Source organism: Rana temporaria, chromosome 1 (genome assembly GCF_905171775.1).
Source record: "Rana temporaria chromosome 1, aRanTem1.1, whole genome shotgun sequence".
NCBI classification, from domain to species: domain Eukaryota; kingdom Metazoa; phylum Chordata; class Amphibia; order Anura; family Ranidae; genus Rana; species Rana temporaria.
This window is the reverse complement of record NC_053489.1, coordinates 44,572,623-44,594,100: the sequence shown is the minus strand read 5'-3', so window position 1 is coordinate 44,594,100 and position 21,478 is coordinate 44,572,623. Positions and strand designations below refer to the sequence as shown.

Genomic DNA, 21,478 nt, shown 5'->3' with positions numbered 1-21,478 from the left:
TTGGTTCAGCTTGGTCCAACGTAAGCATGCATATTTCATTCTACAGAAAGTCCCAATTATTCCACTCCAAGCCTTCTAGAGAATGCCTTGTATCCATAGAAAAAATTAAAGATTTTCTGTGAATGCCAATTGAATGATGCCCAGGACCTTGAAGTTCACAATTTTCACAGTAGCAGTACATGTGAGGTCCTTCCTATGCAAAGGTTATTTGAACATTGACTTGCCTAATGTGAGTGCAAAAGCGAGCCTCCTCGGACCCTGACAGTTGGCATGTGTTGCATTGGCCGTTTTTTCTTGGTTTCCTGTCAGGTGGATACAGGGCTGGACTGGGACAAAAATTCGGCCCTGGACTTCATCCAGACCGGCCCACTTTAATTCAATAAAATGCTGCCCCCACCCCCCCGAAAAATCACGCCCACCAAAAGGCCCCTACATACATTATTGTATATCATGAGAGGGTGAGAGAGATGGGAATAAGAGAGAGAGAGAGGGAGGGTTGAGGGAAAGGAAGTGAGTGTAAGAAAAAGAGAGTGAGTGTAAAAGAGAGGGGGTGAGTGTAGGATCCCTTTTTACACTGAAGCGTTTTTTAGGCACTTTTGGGCACCTGTAAAGCGACTGAAAAACACTTCCGCTGCAGTCCCAAGCCTGAGTGCTTTCACACTGGGGCACTGCCAGGGCGTTAAAAAAAGTCCTCTAAGCAGCATCTCTGTTTTAAAAAATGGCCCACTGAGCCATCGGCCCACCGGGAAACTCCCTGTAGTCCCTATGGCCAGTCCATCCCTGGGTGGATAGGTGGACACACAGAACAGCTTCCATAAACTTTGTGGTGCTGGATATTGGAGAGGTGATGCAATTCCCAGTTCAATCATTTAACAATATCTCTTTTTTGACCTGCCTATAATTTGGAGGTCACAACTGCCTTTGAGTTTGTTTCCATTTGGTGAAGGTGCATAACGTGTACAACATTGAAATAACTTCATCGATAAAGAAGCTTTGTTTATTTTAATTTTGGAATTTTCATGCACTTTGTATCAGGTTTATATATAATTTTGTACATTTTGGACTTTTTTTTTAAGTGTTTTACTTTCTCAATTGCATTTTTATGATATCATGTGGTGGCAAGAGCAGCTGGTAGGCATAAGGAGCTCCTGGATTAGGCCTCGGGTGTGAGGTTCCTACTCTGTCCCTCCTCCACTGGAACCTTTCCCTGTGCTAGATACACTGTCCCTCAACAGCAGGTACCTTTCCTTGACCTACCCACTTTACAAATGTGTGCCAACTAGAGTTGAGCGGACACCTGGATGTTCGGGTTCGACGGGTTCGGCCGAACTTCGGAAAAAAGTCCGGGTTTGGGACCCGAACTTGACCCGAACTTGACCCCGAACCCAAACCCCATTGAAGTCAATGGGGACCTGAACTTTTCAGTACTAAAATGTCTCTAAAAAACTAATTGAAAGGGCTAGAGGGCTGCAAATGGCAGCAAAATGTTGGTAAGAGCATGGCAAGTACTCTGCAAATAAATGTGGATAGGGAAATAACTTAAAATAACATAAAAAAAATAAAAAAAATATCTTGACCTAGGAGGACGAGGTCCATATGGAGTAGGAGGTTGAGGTGGCGGTGGATGTGGCGGTGTAGGTGGAAGCGGCGGTGGAGGACGAGGTAGCCAACACAGGTTTTTGTTTTTAATTAATTTATTTTTTAAATTAGGGTACACCCCAAAAGAGTGAGAAAGATCTAGGGTTGCCACCTCATCCCTTTAAACCCGAACACATAGTAATTACTGTTCTGGAGCTAATTTAATGTCGATAAGGCACCAAGTGAGTTTAATTAGCAGCACCTTAATCAGCCAGAGAACCTGTGTAATTAATATGTTTTCCACCATGTTGGTGGAGTACTCGCAACAAGGCACACAGGTCTCGCATGGAGGCCCAGTTATTGGTGGTGAAGTGGTTCTGTTCCGCAGAGCATCTCACGCGTGCATGCTGCAGCTGAAACTCCACTATCGCCTGCTGCTGCTCGCACAGTCTGGCCAGCATGTGCAAGGTGGAGTTCCACCTTGTGGGCACGTCACATATGAGGCGGTGAGCGGGAAGGCCGAAGTTACGCTGCAGCGCTGACAGGCAAGCAGCAGCAGGGTGAGAACGCCGAAAGTGCTCACAGACGGCCCACGCGTTCTGGAGCAGCTGTGGCATATCGGGGTAAGTTTTAAGGAACCTCTGCACCACCAAATTCAGCACATGCGCCAGGCAAGGGATGTGCATCAAACCGGCTAGGCCCAGAGCTGCTACGAGATTTCGCCCATTATCGCACACCACCAGGCCCGGCTTGAGGCTCACTGACGCCAACCACTCATCGGTCTGTTGTTCCATGTCCCTCCACAACTCCTGCGCGGTGTGGGGTTTTTCCCCCAAACAGCAAAAAAATTAAAACTGCCTGCTGTCGTTTACCCATGGCTGTGCTGAAGTTGATGGTGTATGTGTTACGCTGACCGGATGCGGAGGCGCTAGAGGATGAGGAAGCAGAGTAGGAGGAGTTAGCAACAGGAGGCAAACTGAAGCGCCCTGCAATCCTCAGTGGTGGAAGGACATGCGCCAAACTGCTATCCGCCTCAGGCCCAGCCGCCACTGCATTTACTCAGTGTGCTGTTAGGGAGATATAACGTCCCTGACCGTGCTTACTGGTCCACGTATCCGTAGTTAGGTGGACCTTGCCACAGATGGCTTGGCACAGTGCACACCTGATTTTGTCCCCCACTTGGTTGTGCAGGGAAGGGATGGCTCGCCTGGAAAAGTAGTGGTGGCTGGGCACGACGTACTGTGGGACAGCCAATGCCATCAGGCTCTGCGTCTCCACCAGACGGAATGACAGCATTTCAAAGGCCAGGAATTTTGAAATGCTGGCATTCAGGGCCAAGGATCGCGGGTGGGTAGGGGGGTACTTCCTCTTCTGCTCCAGCGTTTGGGAGATAGAGAGCTGAATGCTTTCATGGGACATTGTGGAGATGTTTGGTGACCCAGGTGGTAGTGTTGCTTGCCGGTCCTCTAATTGTGGGGTGGCAGGTGGAACTGTCACTACAGAGGTGGATGAAGAGGCCGAGAGGCCCGAGACTGAAGCAGAAGAGGAAGCAGGAGGAGCCAGAGACCTTTCTTGGTTTTTGAGGTGTCTACTCCACTGCAGCTCCTGCCTTGCACTTAGATGCCAGGCTCTGATTGCACAGCGTGCAAACCACTCGTGTCTTGTCATCAGCACATTGTGTGAAGAACTGCCATGCTAGGGAACTCCTTGGACCTGGCTTTGGTTTGCTCGGCCCCTTGCTGCATTGGGCAGTAGCAGGCATACTGTCTAGGGACGGACGCTCCGCTTTTGCACCCTGCTCCCTCTTCTGCTGTGCTGGTGGCTCTGTGCGAACACCGCCTCTTCCTCCGAACTACATAGGTCACCTGCATGACGTTGATTCCATGTCGGGTCGAGGACCTCATCGTCCACCACATCATCTTCCACCCAGTCTTTACCACTGCCCTCCTTGTCGGTCTGCACAATTGCAAAAGCAGCAGCAGTTGGCAACTGTGTTTCATCATCATCCGAGACGTGCTGTGATGGTCCCCCCATGTACTCATCTTGAAATATAAGTGGTTGGGCATCGGTGCACTCAATCTCTTCCACTTCTGGGGCAGGGCTAGGTGGATGGCCCTGGGAAACCATGCTAACAGAGTCATCAAAAAGCAGAAGAGACTGCTGCATGATTTGGGGCTCAGACTGCTTGGCTGATTTGCAAGGGGGTGAGGTGAAAGACTGATCGACATCGGCTGCAGGTGCCAACTCTGACCTTTCAGCACAAGACTGGTTGGGAGACAATGTGAAGGAACTGGAGGCACTGTCAGCAACCCAATCTACTACCGCCTGTTCTGCTCCTGGCCTCAACATTCGTACAGTTGGATTAGGCCCCACCAAATACCACTGCAGGCTCTGTTGGCTACTCGCACCTGAAAAAGGTGTTTCACTTGTGCGTGTAGCTGGCACAGATCGACCATGTCCTCTCCCTGCAACAGGAGCTGCACCTGCAGCACCATGACCGCGGCCACGTCCCTTATTTGACGTTCTCCTCATATTTCTCAAATGTAGGATCTTGCCCTAAATGGGATAGCACAATAGAAGAACAGTATCTAAAGCGTGTATCTCACACGAACAGATATGCAGGAAATGCACCAAAAAAAAAAATGATTTGCCCTAAATAAAAAAAAGTTAGAATAGCACAATAGAAAAACTGTATCTAAAGAATTTTTTTTTTTTGCCCTAAATTGGTGTTTTTTGAATAGAACAATAGAAAAACAGTAGCTAAAGTGTTTATCTCACACGTACAGATATGGAGGAAACACTGAAACTGGAGGAAACACTGCAATATATATTTTCTTGCCCTAAATGGGTGTTTTTTGAATAGCACAATAGAAGAACACTAGCTAAAGTGTTTATATCACACGTATATCACACGATTCCTTTGTGAATCTGGGCCAAAGTGTTTATCTCACACGTACAGATATGGAGGAAACACTGCAAAAACTGGAGGAAACACTGCAAAATATATTTTTTTGCCCCAAATGGGTGTTTTTTTAATAGCACAATAGAAGGAAAGTATCTAAAGGGTGTATCTCACAGTAACATATGCAGTGCTGGTGTAATTTGATTTCTGAAGCAGGACAGTCTGACTCCGATCTAATTCTCTCCCTCAGATCAGATCAGCAGCAGCAGCCTTTCCCTACCCTATCTAAAGCAGAGTGACGAGCTGTGCTATGTGCCTCTAGCTTATATAGAGGCTGGGTCACATGCTGGGTCACATGCTGCACTGGCCAATCACAACCATGCCATTAGTAGGCATGGCTGTGATGGCTTCTAGGTCACACGAGTAAAACAAATGGTGATTGGCTGCCCTGCAGCGCGCCATTACATTGCCGAACACCGAACCCGAACCCAAACTTACAGCAAATTGTTCGGGTTCAGGTCCGGGTACCAAAAACACAAAAGTCAGGTACAAACCCGAACTTTAGGTACAAACCCGAACTTTACAGTTTGGGTTCGCTCAACCCTAGTGCCAACCTCAGTGGGACAGGGCTATTTATTAGCACTGCCCTCAAGATGGCCTATGGAGGCTTCAGAGGAGCAAAAATTCTTCTTATCCTCCATCCTTTCTGCATGGCAGCTGCCATCACAGCTTAGCCTGTGCAGGGAGGCTAAACTACACCCGCCTACATAATGATGTTCTCTCACTGAACACGTGACGTTCCTTTCCTCCAGCTCACTGGATCTCTCCGGCAGCTGCCCACTCAGCACAGATGTGGCAGCCCAGCCTTTATTCTGACATTGCAATCAGCACTCACGGTAGTCAGCTTTCCAACACAGCAGCCCAGCCTTTGGTCACCTGTCACATCCCACGTAATCTTTTGACACCAGTGATATCATATTTAAAGTGTTTATTAATGCAATATTATTTGTATTATTTTTAAACACTGCATTAATTTTAAATACTGCAATATTCTTTGTATTTTTAAACACTGTACTGTTTGTTCCTCTGTGTCTATTAAAAAAGAACATGTTCTTTTCATTCAGGTGTACTATAAACGTACTTTGCCTCAGCTGAACCACTATAGCATAGTGGAGAAACATGCTATGAATGTAGAGTAGGCTAATTTGACTGCCAAAATATAATTATCCCATCAACAATATAGCATAATTGTTAATGTGAAGGAGAGATACATGTCAAGAATCCTTTGTTGCATATTCTTCATCTAGAATCATAAAAATGAATACAGCTCTGGAATCATTATTACATATTTAAATGTATATTTTTAAATGCAAACAGTGCAAGTCAGGGCTGGGACAGGAGGTGGGCAGGAGGGCTAGCTGTCCTGGACATACCGTACAGAGGAAGCGTTTAGCTTTGTAGCTCATTGCTTGTCTCTACGAGTTCTTGGAATGCAAATTCCCACCAACGCAAATCATTCAAAATGAACAACTTCTTGTAGACATATGGTTGATGGATGGTGGTGCTTCATTGTCTCTCTCTTATTAAAAATTCTAATTGTGATTGATAAATGTACATTTATCATCATAAACATATGGTTCTACTTAACATATTGTTGCCTGGGAACGTGTGGAACTTCCACAATTCACATATGATAATGAAACCAAACTATACGTCACATTTCCAGTCCTCTCTACAAAAACATTATTATTATTAATTATTATTAATATTTACACTTCAGACTGCCACGGGCACATCTAAATAATGGGACCCTTTTGTACAAGCTGCATTCCTTGTGTTTTGTGATTATTTTAGTAAAATCTAATGCTCAAAAGGGCTTTAGAGGTAGCATGCTGTCACATTTTCAACTTGAATGTATAATCTAAAAAAAGGGAAAGGCATGATGGTTTTAAATGTCTTGAACTGTAGAGGGTCTTCTGACTACTTTCTGTGGCGGTAAAAACAGGTGAACCAAATCTGGCATATGTGTGCCGCTCAGGCTTTAGGGGGTTCTAATCCTGTGCCCACCACTATAAGTGCTGGCCGGGAAAGGAGCTTGTCTGGGCTCCAAACATCAATGTGAAACAAAAGCTGTATCCCATGGGCCGCACATCGAATCAAACCCACTATAGTGCCTTGAAAAAGTATATATAGCTCTTCAAATTTTCCACACTTTGTCATCTTATAACCAAATACTAGACATGTGCACACTGAAATATTTCGTTTCGTAATGTGAAAGATGATGTTACGCCGCGTAAATGGATACCTAACATGCCATGCTGTAAAATTGCGCACACTCGTGGAATGGCGCCAAACTTCATTACTTTAAAGGTGGCAGCCAACATATTCGGGAGCATGATACAATATTGTCCTTCATGAAGCCTACTTGTATTAGATCCCCATAGATCATAGAACTACCTAATTTATCGGCGTATAGCACGCACAGGCGTATAGCACGCACAGGCGTATAACAAGCACCCTAACATTTTCGGGATTTTTTTTTTCCACAGCCCCCTGCGTATAATTTGCAGGCACAGTTTACCCTCTATTTTCAGGGTAAAGAAAGGAGTGTTATAAGCCAATAACTACAGTATATGTTAGGCCTGGAGGGCGTGGATACCCCTAGAGAAGCCCTTCTTCCCTGGTTGGTTATGTGTGGCCATTGGATCCACCCCAGGGTACCAGCTGTCTGGGTTGATGTCTGCTCTCCATTTATGACGTTTTGGGCCATTCCTCCTCTTTAGCAAAATTGTCAGCTCTTTTTTCCTAGTCCACTTCTTGTTTGATTGCATGAATTTTGGCTGTTTTTTCCATTTGAATTTTTTTTTTTTTTTTTTATGTTTTGAATAAAGACATCGTGTTTTGAGGAGTGCGGCGATCCAGGATTTTTTCTTTCATCCCATAGCATAATTGTCACTTGCCAAAACATTCTAAGCACCGGATCCATTATTATTAATATAATAGGGCCAACATGTTCAGCAGAACTGTACAAAGTAAGGGCATACTAAGGCTATGACAAAAACGTGACACAGAACAAATGGAAAGGCTGCTAGAGCAACCTGTAATTAAATCATCTTATTAGAATTCTTTTAATTTTCTAAGAAGCTGAAGTATTTTTGTTATATTTAGAAACAGAAACAATTGTATAAATTCTATTTATTTTCTATATTAATTAGTCGTAAACATCCTGTCCTTCCTGCAGCTCCCCCCTCCCAGTACTTGCCGGCAATTCCCAACTCAATATATATATTTATATAGTGCAGCGCTATGAAAAAATTATATAAATACAAGGAAATAAAAAAATATATATAAGTGACAATGTGAACTCAAATTTATCAATGAAAGTACATAAAGTTCCAAAAAATTAAAATGGAAAAAAATAATTCAATAGAATATAAGAATAGACTCTAGTGTCCCAGCGAGAGCAAATTCCATGGAAAAGAGAGATAGACAACTGCATGCATAGGAGAGCCAGCTTCCCCAGATCATCCACGTGCAACACTAACAATGTAGAAGATAGCAGCTTCCCAGAATATTTTGGCTTTTAAATTAATGAAAAACTCAAATGAGCTGTAGGGAAAAAGTTTTTCCAAATACACCCATATAGGTATTGGTAGTCCCCGTGTGCTCCGAGTCAGTCCCGTTCCTGATATATGCATATTTAGACCATCAAAGATCATAGAGTAATTCTGTAAAAAGTGCTACTAATCAAATATAAAAAGGTGCACTCAAATACAGTATATATAGTATAAAATGAGCATGTAACCATAGGAAGATATGCTGCAGCGATGACCATAAACAGAGTACCGAACGGCCGAAGAGCGCAGTGATTGGTCCCACCCAACGCGTTTTGTCATATAATTGATGTTGTCAGGGGCGAGGTTACCAGACGTGGAGCACGCTTTAAATACCTAAACAAGGAAAGGGGCGGAAGACTCAACCAGAAAAAGGGTAAGAGGTTGGGAGGTTTCTCTGAATCGACAAGAAAAACACATCTATCGCACATATAGTTAAAAACGAACATCGGAGTTCATATGTGGAAGTATTAGGGGGAACAATTGGACTGCAGAAAAAGTTCATATAAAAGATGTTATAATACATCAAAATAAAAAGGAAAAACCCAATCCGTCATGAGGAAGGAAAGGACCCATCCACATCCTAATACAATTGAACACTAATAAATATAAAAATAAAATAAATATAATCCATTACAAAAAAAATGATATAAAGAATTCCTGGTGGAATAAGTAATGAAGGAGTTGATGGTATATTCTCGCCCAGTCTGTTGAGACCCTATTGTATTTTGCTATGCAACATAATTTTTTTTGGTTAGGTGACTTTCTTTTTTTAGAGAACCGGGAAGTAGCTATGGGAAGCAAGTTCACCCCTAGCTTGGCAAACCTATTTAAGGTCAAATGGGAGGAGGATGTCATCTTGAGCAATCACTTTTCTTGGGAGGTTGAACGTGATCAGCACAGGGCCAATCAGCACTATCCAGACAGAGGGTCAGGGGTCCTGCATCCTGATAGGACAATTGTGGGAGAATTAAAACTCCTCTTACAAGCATTACCAGACACTGACAGAAGTCACAAGACTGCTCTAACTGCTGATGAAAAAAGGTATTTAGCAGTTTATATCTGCTAAAATAATTACATTTCCATGATCTGTGTACTGTGGGAGACCCGATATAGTGAATGCAGGTTTTGGGTTTCGTAACACTTTTTTTTTTTTTTTTAATAATAATATTTGCTTCTATTATATTCCTTCTTAATTTTATATATATATATATATATATATATATATATATATATATATATATATATATATATATATATATATATATATATATATATATATATATATTTTCAGACCTATTTAGCTAATTTTTTGTTTTCCACCCCCCTTTATTCATTATTTTCTCGCAGATTTTTTTACATTTGTATTTAACTGTTAATACAGTATTTAAACTTTTTCATTTTCATTCATTCTGTTTTTTTATTATTTTGCAGAGTTGCTTTAAAAAAGAAACCACTAGAGTTTTTTTTTTTGTTAGATCAAAGTGAAAGCAATCAGACAAGTAAAACAAATATATATATATACACTGCTCCAAAAAAATTAAAGGAACACTTTTGAATCAGAACTCCTGGGATATTGATCTGGTCAGTTAAAGAGGGAGTTCACCCTAAAAAAAAATTTTAACATTAGATTCATGCTCATTTTGTCCGGGTATGGTCTTCGGGACTGGGCGTTCCTACTTGATTGACAGGCTTCCGACAGGCTTTCGACGGTCGCATACATCGCGTCACGAGTAGCCTAAAGAAGCCGAACGTCGGTGCGGCTCTATACGGCACCTGCGCACCGACGTTCGGCTACTTTCGGAAAATCGTGACGGGATAGATGCGACCGTCGGAAGGCTGTCAATCAAGTAGGAACGCCCAGTCCCGCAGCCCATACCCGGAAGCGGCGGAGAAGATCGCTCTCTAAAACGGTAAGTACAGCTTCGTTTTTAAAAAAACTACCCGATTCGCCTTGACAAAATGAGCCTCAATCTAATGTTAAAAATTAACATTTCCGGGTGAACCTCCACTTTAAGTAGCAGAGGGGGAGGGGTGTATACAGAGAGGGTTGTTAATCAGTCTCAGCTGCTTTGCTGTTAATTGAAATTAACAACAGGTCTGGGGAGGCATATCCATGGAGGGATGCACAGACCTCTACAGGCTACATAATGGCACCCTGACTGCCATTAGGTAATGGGATGAAATCCTTGGACCCATTGTCAGACTCTATACTGGTGCAGTGGGTCCTGGGTTCCTCCTGGTGCATTACAATTCCCGGCCTCATGTGGCAAAAGCATGCAGCCAGTTCCTGAAGGGTGAAGAAATTGATACCATTGAATGGCCCCCACGCTTACCTGACCTAAATCCAAAAGAACACCTCTGGGACATTATGTTTCGGTCCATCCGGTGCTGCCAGGAGCTCAGTGATGCTCTGGTCCAGATCTGGGAGGAAATATCCCAGGATACCATCCGTCATCTCATTAGGAGCATGCCCTGATGTTGTCAGGCATGCATACAACCACTTGGGGACCATATAAACTACTGAGGACAATTTTAAGTTATTGCAATGAAATTTCAGCAAAATGGACTAGCTTGCTGCATAATTTTTGAACTCAGCCCTCTGTAGGTGGATAATTTTAATTTCCATCAAATGAGGTGCCTTCTTTTCATTCCTAACACATTACCCCGTCCATATCAGTATAGATATCCAGCATGAGATTTTTGCCCGTTGAGATCTGATATGCTTTCAAAGTGTTCCTTTCATTTTTTTGAGCAGTGTATATATAGATATATAGATCTTTAGGGGTGTACTCACTTTTGTTGCCAGCTGTTTAGACATTAATGGCTGTGTGTTGAGTTATTTTGAGGGGACAGCTAATTTACACTGTTATACAAGCTGTACACTCACTACACAACATTGTAGCAAAGTGTCATTTCTTCAGTGTTGTCACATGAAAAGATATAAAATATTTTCAAAAATGTGAGGGGTGCACTCACTGTAAATATATCATAATCCAAAACAAATTAAATATTATACTGCAGTACTAGGCACGCTTTAGGCAATGTCCCATGGCATACTATGCATATTACTTTCCCAGAGAGATGATTTCTGGCTTAACGCCATTTTCCCATGGCAGGTACAATATACAACATACCTATCCAGTGAATGTTTTTAATGATAGAAACTATTTTTCATAAACAACTGATTTACCAATGGTAATTCTGGAGTATCTACACATGGATAAGCATTACGTTCGGGCTAATCCATTTTAAATGCTTAATTTATTTGTAGCATAAACGTACTTATTGTTAGTAATCCTGTTGAACCCTTGTTACTTTCAGTGGCACTGTCAGTACATTTAGAAAATGAAACTAAGCCCAAACTGTAAAGAAGAATGAAAATGCTTCTCTGACATGCTCTGTCTTAGGCCCCTTTCAGACGTCCGCTCCGTCTGTCCATTCATTACAAGTCCGTTAACGGACTTGTAATGAATCCCTATGGGGACGCGTCCGTTAGCGGATGGAGCATCCGCGTCAGTCGGGTTCCGCTTTTCCGAACGGAAGAAACCCTATTTTTCTTCCGTTCGGCGGAGCGGAACTGATGCAGACGGACAGACGGTCCGTCTGCATCAGGTTCCCCATAGGGGACAGCGGAGCAGAGACAGGGCGGTCCCTGCAATGTGTGCGGGGACCGCCCTATCCGCCGACAGCTGAGCGGGGATCCCCGCTGAGCCGACGGAGACACACGGAGCGGACCCGGAAACGGTCCGCTCCGTGTGAAAGAGCCCTTAAGAGTTTGCTGCAATGCTGTTAGTTGCTGCAGGTATCCGACACCAGATTTGTCAAATATCTGCTCCTTTGCCATGTGCTGCTGTCCTCCTGCCTGTAGTGATATAGGAGCTGGCTGGAGGAACAACAGCAACGTGGTGGAGGTTCAAGACACAGGCATTCGAAAAAGTTACAGTAAGTATTTACCTTTTTTTAATTTTCAGAGTGGGCTTAGTTTACCGTATTTATCTGCCTATAGCGCGCACCGGCGTATAGCGCGCACCCCTAATCTAGACGTGAAATTCCTGGATTTTTTTTTTTATTACTTACAGTTTTGGTGTCTTGCCCGGCGTCCATCGGCGGCCTTGTCCGGTTCGCCGTCCGTCTGCGGCCTTCGTGGTGTCCTCCCCGCTTCTCCCGTGCTGTCTCTGAGCCGATCTCCGCTTCCCGCGCTGTGTTTGAACGCCGCCGCCGACATATACCGAGCGCAGCACACTCGGGCACGCTCGGCCACGCTCGGCTCCTCTTGGCTCTTCTCGCATAACCGCAAGGGGAGCCGAGCCTGGCTGAGTGTACCCGAGTGTACTGCGCTCAGTATATGTCAGCGGCGGATTCAAACACAGCGCGGGAAGCGAGTATCGGCGTATATCGTGCACCCACGATTTTGCCCTGATTTTAAGGGCAAAAAAGTGCGCGGTACACTCCGATAAATACGGTATTTCGTTTTTTTAGCATATTGACAGGGTTGCTTTAATAGTATACATTCAACACTTTAAGTGCCAGTTCAAATAGGGGCGACCTGTCAAGCGATGTAGCCGCCTTACAAGTCACTTTCCATGAATCCGTTCTAATAGGAGCAACTCAAGTTGTTCCGACTTAGAAAAAGGTTCCTGTACTACTTTGGGGCAACTTCAGAGCGGCTTGTATTAACTTCTATACAGAAGTAATTTTGCAAGCCGCACTGAAGTCGCACTGTATGGGGCAGCTTCAGTCGGACGAGAATAAGGCGACTTTGAATCCGCCCCTGCGTAAACCGGCACCAAGTCTATCAAAATGGCTAACTATACACTAAAAGAACTTAAAGCACAATTTCAGTTTTTTTTTGTTTTTATTTCCTTCTTGGTTGAATGATTTCCAGAAGGGGGGTGAAATGGGGATGACTAGAGAATCTGGACTTGGATTCTAATCCTTTCTTACCCCCCACCCTAATTTTACTATACACCAGGCTTTTTTTTCTCAAACAATAGGTGCTGGAACTCAACCATGACCCCCCCAAAACTCCTCCACCCACACACACCCTCCAAATCACATCAAATAGTGGGCGTGGTCAGTCAAATTTCACGAAGAGTAGGAGGGTCTTAAAGCGGGGTTCCAACCACAATTAGCATTTTTTAAATGTATGTCCTTTCATCATGCGGCCACTTACTATTTTACAATCCGCCGCCGCTCCGCATAGTTATTCAAAAAAGATAGTTTATAAAACTATGTCCACACCGTTGTCATTTTGCTTGTGGGCATTGTGAAGCCCACAAGCACTTACTTCTTGGAAGTCTTGGATGAGGGGTGATAATTGGACAGCGCACTGCATCCTGGGAAATGATGACACACATTTCCCAGGAGCATTAGAGGGAGATGATGTCAGAATCCTAGGTGATTCCAAAGGCAGATTTTGTGGGACCGCATAGCAACAGGCATTTCCAGATTAAGAGTAAAACATTTTTTTTTCTTTTTTAGGGATGGAAACTCCACTTTAATAAGGAGTAAAATAGGAACACGTTTTCTTTTTTGTTTGTTTCATAAATTACATTTTCTTTTTATGTTTGTTTGTTTTTTTGTTATTTTTTTTTCTGTGAGGTTGGTTTAACTGAAAAGAAGGCACCCAAAGATCTGCAAATCTAAATAGAACGGAGTGAATACAAAGTAACAATAATGTCACTTTGTATCTGTCTCACTTCTGAGCAGTGTTTTTAACATCAGTGACTATTATAGCTGCTTTATAACACAGCAACTCCTGGCTGTCATTTTGACAGCTGAACATTTCTGGCTAATGTGGCAGGGGAAAGAAGGACAGGACATGCCATGTACTCCCTGTGTACTTTTTTGGCTGTATGTAGCATGTCTCAACTGATTACATAAGAGATATACTGTATGTAATGGATTGTATATATTATATGCCAGTGTATAGATTGCTTGAGGTTCTCTGAAGAAGATTCTCTAATGAATCAGACAGTATGCCTTGAAATGATTTAAAAAAAATAATGTTTTCATAGCTGCTGCTATCTATTTATTAATATATAAATGATGGAAAAGTGGAAAAGTGTTGTAAGAGAAAGCAAATAGTTTTTCTCCAAATCAGCAGTCATCAGCCCTGCAGCCCCTCCCGATGTGTAGGTGAGAAACCTAGGTGATGAAAATACACCATCCACAATCCGGCCAGCCATTGCTCTTAAAATATAATTTCAGCTAAAACTAATCTTAAAACTATCCCTCCCACCTCCTAACTTCTATACTGACTAACTTGTGTAAAAAATCTGCATAATTGATACCTTTCTGGTGGACCATGTCTAAAAGACAAATTCCACTGCTTGCAAAAAATTTAAAGCGGGAGTTCACCCAAATTTTTTTTTTAACATTAGATTGATGCTCATTTTGTCAAGGGGAATCGGGTAGTTTTTTTAAAATCGAAGCAGTACTTACCGTTTTAGAGAGCGATCTTCTCCGCTGCTTCCGGGTATGGTCTTCGGGACTGGGCGTTCCTATTTGATTGACAGGCTTCCGACAGGCCTCCGACGATCGCATACATCGCGTCATGAGTAGCCGAAAGAGGCCGAACGTCGGTGCGGCTCTATACGGCACCTGCGCACCGACGTTCGGCTACTTTCGGAAAATCGTGATGCGATGTATGCGACCGTCGGAAGCCTGTCGGAAGCCTGTCATTCAAATAGGAACGCCCAGTCCTGCAGCCCATACCTGGAAGCGGCGGAGAAGATCACTCTCTAAAACGGTAAGTACTGCTTCGATTTTAAAAAAACTACCCAAGTCCCCTTGACAAAATGAGCATCAATCTAATGTTAAAAATGTAGTTTTCGGGTGAACCTCCACTTTAATAAATGCATTTAGATGAAAAATAAAAATTAGCATTTATTAAATGTTTGCCTTCAATCCTAAAGTGCATGATCGGTGGATGGCAGATCTTTTGTTTATAGCGCAAAAAATAAAAACCGCTGAGATGATCAAATACCACCAAACAAAAGCTCTATTTGTGGGGGGAAAACGTAACCACTAGTCGACCGCCCACCGCCGTTTTACGTCGGCAAGTTGGCTCGGCTGGGCGAGAGCACGTAGTATAACGTCCTCTCTCCCAGCCGCCACTAGGGGCGCGCGCTCGCCCCCGACTCCCGTGCGTGTGCCCGGCGGGCGCGATCGCCGCCGGGCACACGCGATCGCTCGTTACAGAGCGGGGACCGGGAGCTGTGTGTGTAAACACACAGCTCCCGGTCCTGTCAGCAGGGGAAATGCTGATCTTCGGTTCATACAATGTATGAACCGAGGATCAGTGTTTCCTCTAGTGAGGCCACCCCCCCCACAGTAAGAACACACCCAGGCATACTTAACCCCTTCCCCGCCCCCTAGTGTTAACCCCTTCACTGCCAGTGGCATTTTTATAGTAATCCAATGCATTTTTATAGCACTGATCGCTATAAAAATGACAATGGTCCCAAAAATGTGTCAAAAGTGTCCGAAGTGTCCGCCATAATGTCGCAATAAAGAAAAAAAATCGCTGATCGCCGCCATTACTAGTAAAAAAAATATAATAAAAATATAATAAAAATACCCCCTATTTTGTAAACGCTATAACTTTTGCGCAAACCAATCAATAAACGCTTATTGCGATTTTTTTTTACGAAAAATATGTAGAAGAAAACGTATCGGCTTAAACTGAGGAAAAAAAATGATTTTTAATATATATTTTTGGGGGATATTTATTATAGCAAAATGTAAAAAATATTATTTTTTTTCAAAATTGTCTCTCTATTTTTGCTTATAGCGCAAAAACTAAAAACCGCAGAGGTGATCAAATACCACCAAAAGAAAGCTCTATTTGTGGGAAAAAAAGGACGCCAATTTTGTTTGGGAGCCACGTCGCACGACCGCGCAATTGTCTGTTAAAGCGACGCAGTCCCGAATCGCAAAAAGTACTCTGGTCTTTGGGCAGCAATATGGTCCGGGGGTTAAGTAGTTAAAGATTTCATTTGGGTACAGTGTTGCATGCCCACGCGATTTTCATTCAAAGTGCAACAGCGCTGAGAACGAAAAATTGTTCTGGGCAGGAAGGGGGTGAAAATGCCCTGTATGGAAGGGGTTAAATAAGGATTACACTTTGTTGCTATATTATTCTCCAATAACTCAGGACAGGCTCAGAAATGTCTATGAAACATCCTTACGTCTGCTATAATGATAGTATTAAAGCTTGCCCCATGGATGTATGAAAAAAATACTATATCATTCAGGACATAAATGTAAAGAATTCAGCCCTGTCGCTCAATTACATAGGATTTGTGTGCAATGTGGACACCCAAAATGCCAAGAGAAGTAAACAAGTTCCTCTACTGATCCTGCCCAAATGACTAGTGCAATAGCAATATACCTTTGCCAGGCTAGGATGTGGCAAGGTACACCAAATAGGGATTCTTCCACAAACAGCTCATACTCCCATTACCCCATGTACAGATTGGCACATGATGGAGCACAAGAGGTCCCCATGGCTACCCCTAGTACCTGGATGTGGTGGGAGACCTAAAAAAGAATACATTGCACATACTCGTGTTCAAATATGTGTTGAAGGCGTTCCAACACACGTCTGGCTACCAACAGAAAGAGTATCACCTCTCTTGAAAGAATCTACTAATGATATCTAGCCGAAAATGAATGGAATACTAGAGAAGAGTACTTCCTTGTCAGTGCAAAAACAATAAGGATATGGACAGCCGCACTCCAGTAACTTGAAAAAAGACGTGCCCTTTATTGGGTACAGGAAAAAATGCACTACAGATATCAGCACACAGTGGGATAAACAGCTGACGCGTTTCGCATTGAGTGTCAATGCTTAATCATAGCTATCATATGATAGCTATGATTAAGCATTGACACTCAATGCGAAACGCGTCAGATGTTTATCCCACTGTGTGCTGATATCTGTAGTGCATTTTTTCCTGTACCCAATAAAGGGCACGTCTTTTTTCAAGTTACTGGAGTGCGGCTGTCCATATCCTTATTGTTTTTGCACATCCTGTGCATTGCCAGCACCCATCTGCTTCTGAGTGGACATCAATTACCCTAGTGAGCTCACCTGGAGCGGCAGCTCTCTTACCTACTTCCTTGTCAGTGTCAAACAGACAGAATCTGGATGGGATGATTATGCACTTTAAGATTTTCAATAACTGTATAGAGTTTTTAACATAAGATTGGAGACCCTCTGTGGTCTAAGATACCAATCAATTTAAGTGGTGTTGCCATGCTCAGCGGAACATCCATTATTTGAAACAGTTAGTTTGCCTGGACGAGATTTGTATGGGTTTTTAAAACGCATCAAATGTCAGAACCCACAAATATTTAATAATTGGACAGCACAGTGGCTAGGTGGTTAGCGTTTACACATAACAGCACCAGGGTTGTCAGTACAAATCCCAACCACAGCACTACCTACCTGAAGTTTGTGTGTTCTCCCTGTACCTGTGTGGGTTTCCTTCCACACGCCAAAGACATGCTGATAGGTTTTATGGTTCCTGCCTAAATTGTCCCTAATAAAAAATAAAAAAATAAAATATATATATATATATATATATATATATATATATATATATTAAGTGTAAGTTCCGCACCCTAAACCCAGCGGCGGCAGGTCTGAAAGGGGGCAGGGGCACCCCCTAATTTTAATGCAGAGCATCGGACTCATAATTTTCTATGAGGTTTTTTTTGGAAGCACATGATTAGCGCCTGAAGCCCAATTGGCTTCAAAAAAGTTTGGGCTCAGAGCGCAGAGTACTGCGCCTCAAACCCACTCACTTGTGGCATTAACGAATCAATATTTGCTATTGTATTCTGGCTTCTCTTTCTGGCCAATTAGGATAGAAGGTTGAGCTTAAGACCGGATTAGCCGGGAGAAGAAGACGGGGAAGGCGCGCCTGTGGATGGGGTAAGTGCAGACCTGGCAGGGGGTTTGTTTGCCGCCCCCCCCAAAAAAAATTGAGCACCAGCCACCACTGCTTAAATCAGTGGTGGCTGGTGCAATCAGAAGGGATGTAATGTACATTTGACGTTCTGGCTCCTGTGGGAGTGGGCGTTCCTATTTAGAGGTTAGATGATTGACGTCTGGTAAAAAACTTCCCCTGGCGCATAAGGCGCGTCACCAGTTTTCCGTAAGTAGCCGACCTGCGAGTCGGCTCTATACAGCGCTATACGGCGCCTGCGCCCGCCGTGTAGAGCTGACTGCGCAGGCGCCATTGCAGTTCGGCTACTTACGGAAAATTTGTGACGAGCCTTATGCGCCAGGGGAAGTTTTTCACCAGACTTCAATCATCTAACCTCTGAATAGGAACGCCAGAACCCGGAAGCTGGGGGGAAAATAACAATAAAATGGTATGTACGGGAAAAAAAAAACAGCATACTGTAGATGTCGGAAGTATGCTGGATGTAATGGTATATAGATGTTTTTTAGGGTCAACCTCCGCTTTAAAGCAGATTTATTCATTGCCTATGTTCATTTTTTTTAAATGGATTGTTTTTCAGATGACACACAAGATTCCACCATTTCAACAGCTGTTCTTGGAATTTTGTCAATCCAAAAAGTATTTGAAAAGAAGAAGACCAAGCAAAGGACGTGGTGTAAGCAGTGGCTTCGCATTAGTGGAAAATACTCGCACATGAACTCCAGGAAAACAGCTTGGGATGATTTCCAAAATTATTTGAGGATGAATGATGACTGTTTCCAGCAACTGCAGATAGCCATGACACCACATATTCAAAAAAGGACACCATAATCCGTGAGTCTTCTAGTCTGGAGCATAGGCCAATTGTGACCCTACGCTATCTGGTCTGCAGGTCCTAAAGTTCACATTTCCCCACAAGCCCTTGAACAGATCACCCCAGAGATGTACACAGCTCTCATCAGTGTGATAAAGGATGAATATATAAAGGAACAGTGCATTTTCGTAAATAGTTTTTTTTTTACAAAAAAAATTGTTTACATAATGTTCCTGCCCTACTATAGGTGTTCTATGTGATTCTATATGATTGTGCATTCAATCAGTTTCCTACCAATCCTACTGAGTGACTGAAGGCTGCCAAAATTGTTTGGGAGCTTTGGAACTTTCCTATTTGTGGTGGAGCCATCGATGGGAAGCATGTAGGGATTACATCACCCTCAAGTCTGGATCATATTACTTCAGTTTCAAAGGATTTTTCAGCATCATAAAGCTTGCAGTTGTGAATGCAAGGTATGAATTAATATATTTAGACATTTGGGAAAATGGATGCAACTCTGATGGAAGTGCCATTGAACACACAGAGTTCTACAGCACCTCCAGAGTGGAACTCTGAACCTGCTGACCTGCGACAACACTGTCGAAGGTATGATCTTCGTTTTAGTGGCTGACGATGCCTTTGCCCTAGGAGTGCACCTCATGTAACCCTTCCCTGTGTGCAACATGACAAGTGAGCAGAAGATCTTGAACTATAGACTGTACAGGTAACCTAGGGTAGTAGAGAATGCTTTCATCATCATGGCCAACCAATTTTGCATATTTCAAACCACCATCATTTTGGCTGTATATAAAATGTATATACTTGTTTTCTGCTGTTTCCTGAATAACCTCACATCTCTTGCCATTGCATCTCCCAGGTTGCCTACATTAAATGCTCATTAATGCAGGTTGGATTATGTGAATTATTTTACTGGCACTAGGGAAGTGGCCTGGTACAATGATATTTAAACAACATCTTCATACCTGTGTAATTATTTTTCTGTCAACATTAATGGCATCAGTGGAACGTTGATCTTTATTTTAAAGAGGAACTGCAGTCTACTCACATAATTTGTAATAAAAACATCTTTGCCATTCTGAAGCTTCCCTCCAAACACTTTGCATATTATTTTATATATACTGTGATTCTGTACTTGCCAAATATGCTGCAGAAATCTCCCTCCACTAACTCTGGCTGCAGTAATTTCTAACTGTGGGCAGCTAGATTTACACAGACACACAGAGGCACACCTCCAGCTCTGCAGCTCTGATTGGCCCTCTTATGACTCATCCCCCCTCCCTTCCTGGCAAACTCTCATGAGAGTGAGAGCTGTGCATGATGTCATAAGCCTAGGCTAATGACCAGAAAAGAAACAGGAAGTGGGCTGTATAAGGTATTTACTGTCAGAAAAAAAAATGTTTTATTATTCAAAGTTAAAACAGGGCAGAAGATTTATTAGATGAAAAGTTGAAAAATTACCAAAGGTCTGGTTTAAGTAGCAATTCTGGGCCAGATTCACGAATATTTATGGCGGCGTAATGTATCCCCTTTACGTTACGCCGCCGCAAGTTTTCGTCGTAAGTGCTTGATTCACAAAGCACTTACGTGTAAACTTGCAGCGGTGTAGCGTAAAGCCATCCGGCGCAAGCCCGCCTAATTCAAATGGGGTGTGTACCATTTAAATTAGGCGCATTCCTGCGCCGAACGTTCTGCGCATACTCCGTGTGAAAGTTTCCTGACGTGCTTTGCGTGAAATTACTGCGCCCCAACTTATTTTTTGAACGGCGACGTGCGTTACGTCGTTTCGCATTCCCGGACGTCTTATGCAAAAAAAAAAAATTTGAAATTCGACGCGAGAACGACGGCCATACTTTAACATGGCTGTTCTAAATGTAAGCCATGAAAAAGCAGGCCTAAGTTTGCGACGGGAAAAACCGACTAGCGACGACGTAAGAGATTGCGACGAACGTGCGTATCTTCGTGGATCGCTGTAATCAGCTAATTTGCATACTCGACGCTGGAAAACGACGCAAACTCCACCCAGCGGCCGCCAGAAAATTACACCTAGGATCCGAAGGCGTACAAAGTCGTACGCCTGTCGGATCTTAGCCAAAAGCCGTCAGTAGATACTCCGGCGTATTTCCTCTGTGAATCTGGCCCTCTATTTTTAAAGGTTCAGTTTTTTTTTTTTTTAGTACATTGTTTCAGTACGGCTGGCTTAAACAATTACTATATTTCTTTTCCCCCCTGTCTTCTCTTAATAGTAGGATGTGTCAATATTGCTGGCGCATGCACATGTCTGCAGGATGTAGATACCTCTAAAAGAGTGAAGTCATTTATCTGCATGTGTGGTAAACTCATGTTACAACCGTAAAAACAGTCTGCAAATTTGAATAAAGTCAACAAAAGGTGTTAATTAGAAGCTGGTTCATCAGCTACAAGTGTGTGGTTTTGTTTACCGATTGCAATATATAGCTTTGAAAGGTGTTCTGCAGACTCACCTAGAAAGGATATACTGTATTACATTTCATTAACAAAAATTAATAGGACACATAAGTCAGGCCATAGATGATTGCATTTGTTCGAAAAATTGCTATATTCCATCCTGCAG

The 21,478-nt window shown here is 43.0% G+C and overlaps 2 long non-coding RNA genes across 2 annotated transcripts in view; one reads left to right on the top strand and one right to left on the bottom strand.

Moving 5' to 3' along the window:
- Positions 1-19,938, top strand: part of LOC120926920 — a 58,155-nt gene extending 38,217 nt beyond the window's left edge. The window contains exon 2 of the long non-coding RNA XR_005747003.1: positions 18,634-19,938. This is a non-coding gene — a long non-coding RNA (uncharacterized LOC120926920). The remainder of the gene's footprint in view (positions 1-18,633) is intronic.
- Positions 19,074-19,334, bottom strand: LOC120926911. The gene is made up of 2 exons (XR_005747002.1): positions 19,261-19,334; positions 19,074-19,157 (listed from the first exon to the last, which is right to left on the bottom strand). It is a non-coding gene; the product is annotated as an uncharacterized LOC120926911 (long non-coding RNA).
- Positions 19,939-21,478: the final 1,540 nt, after the last annotated feature.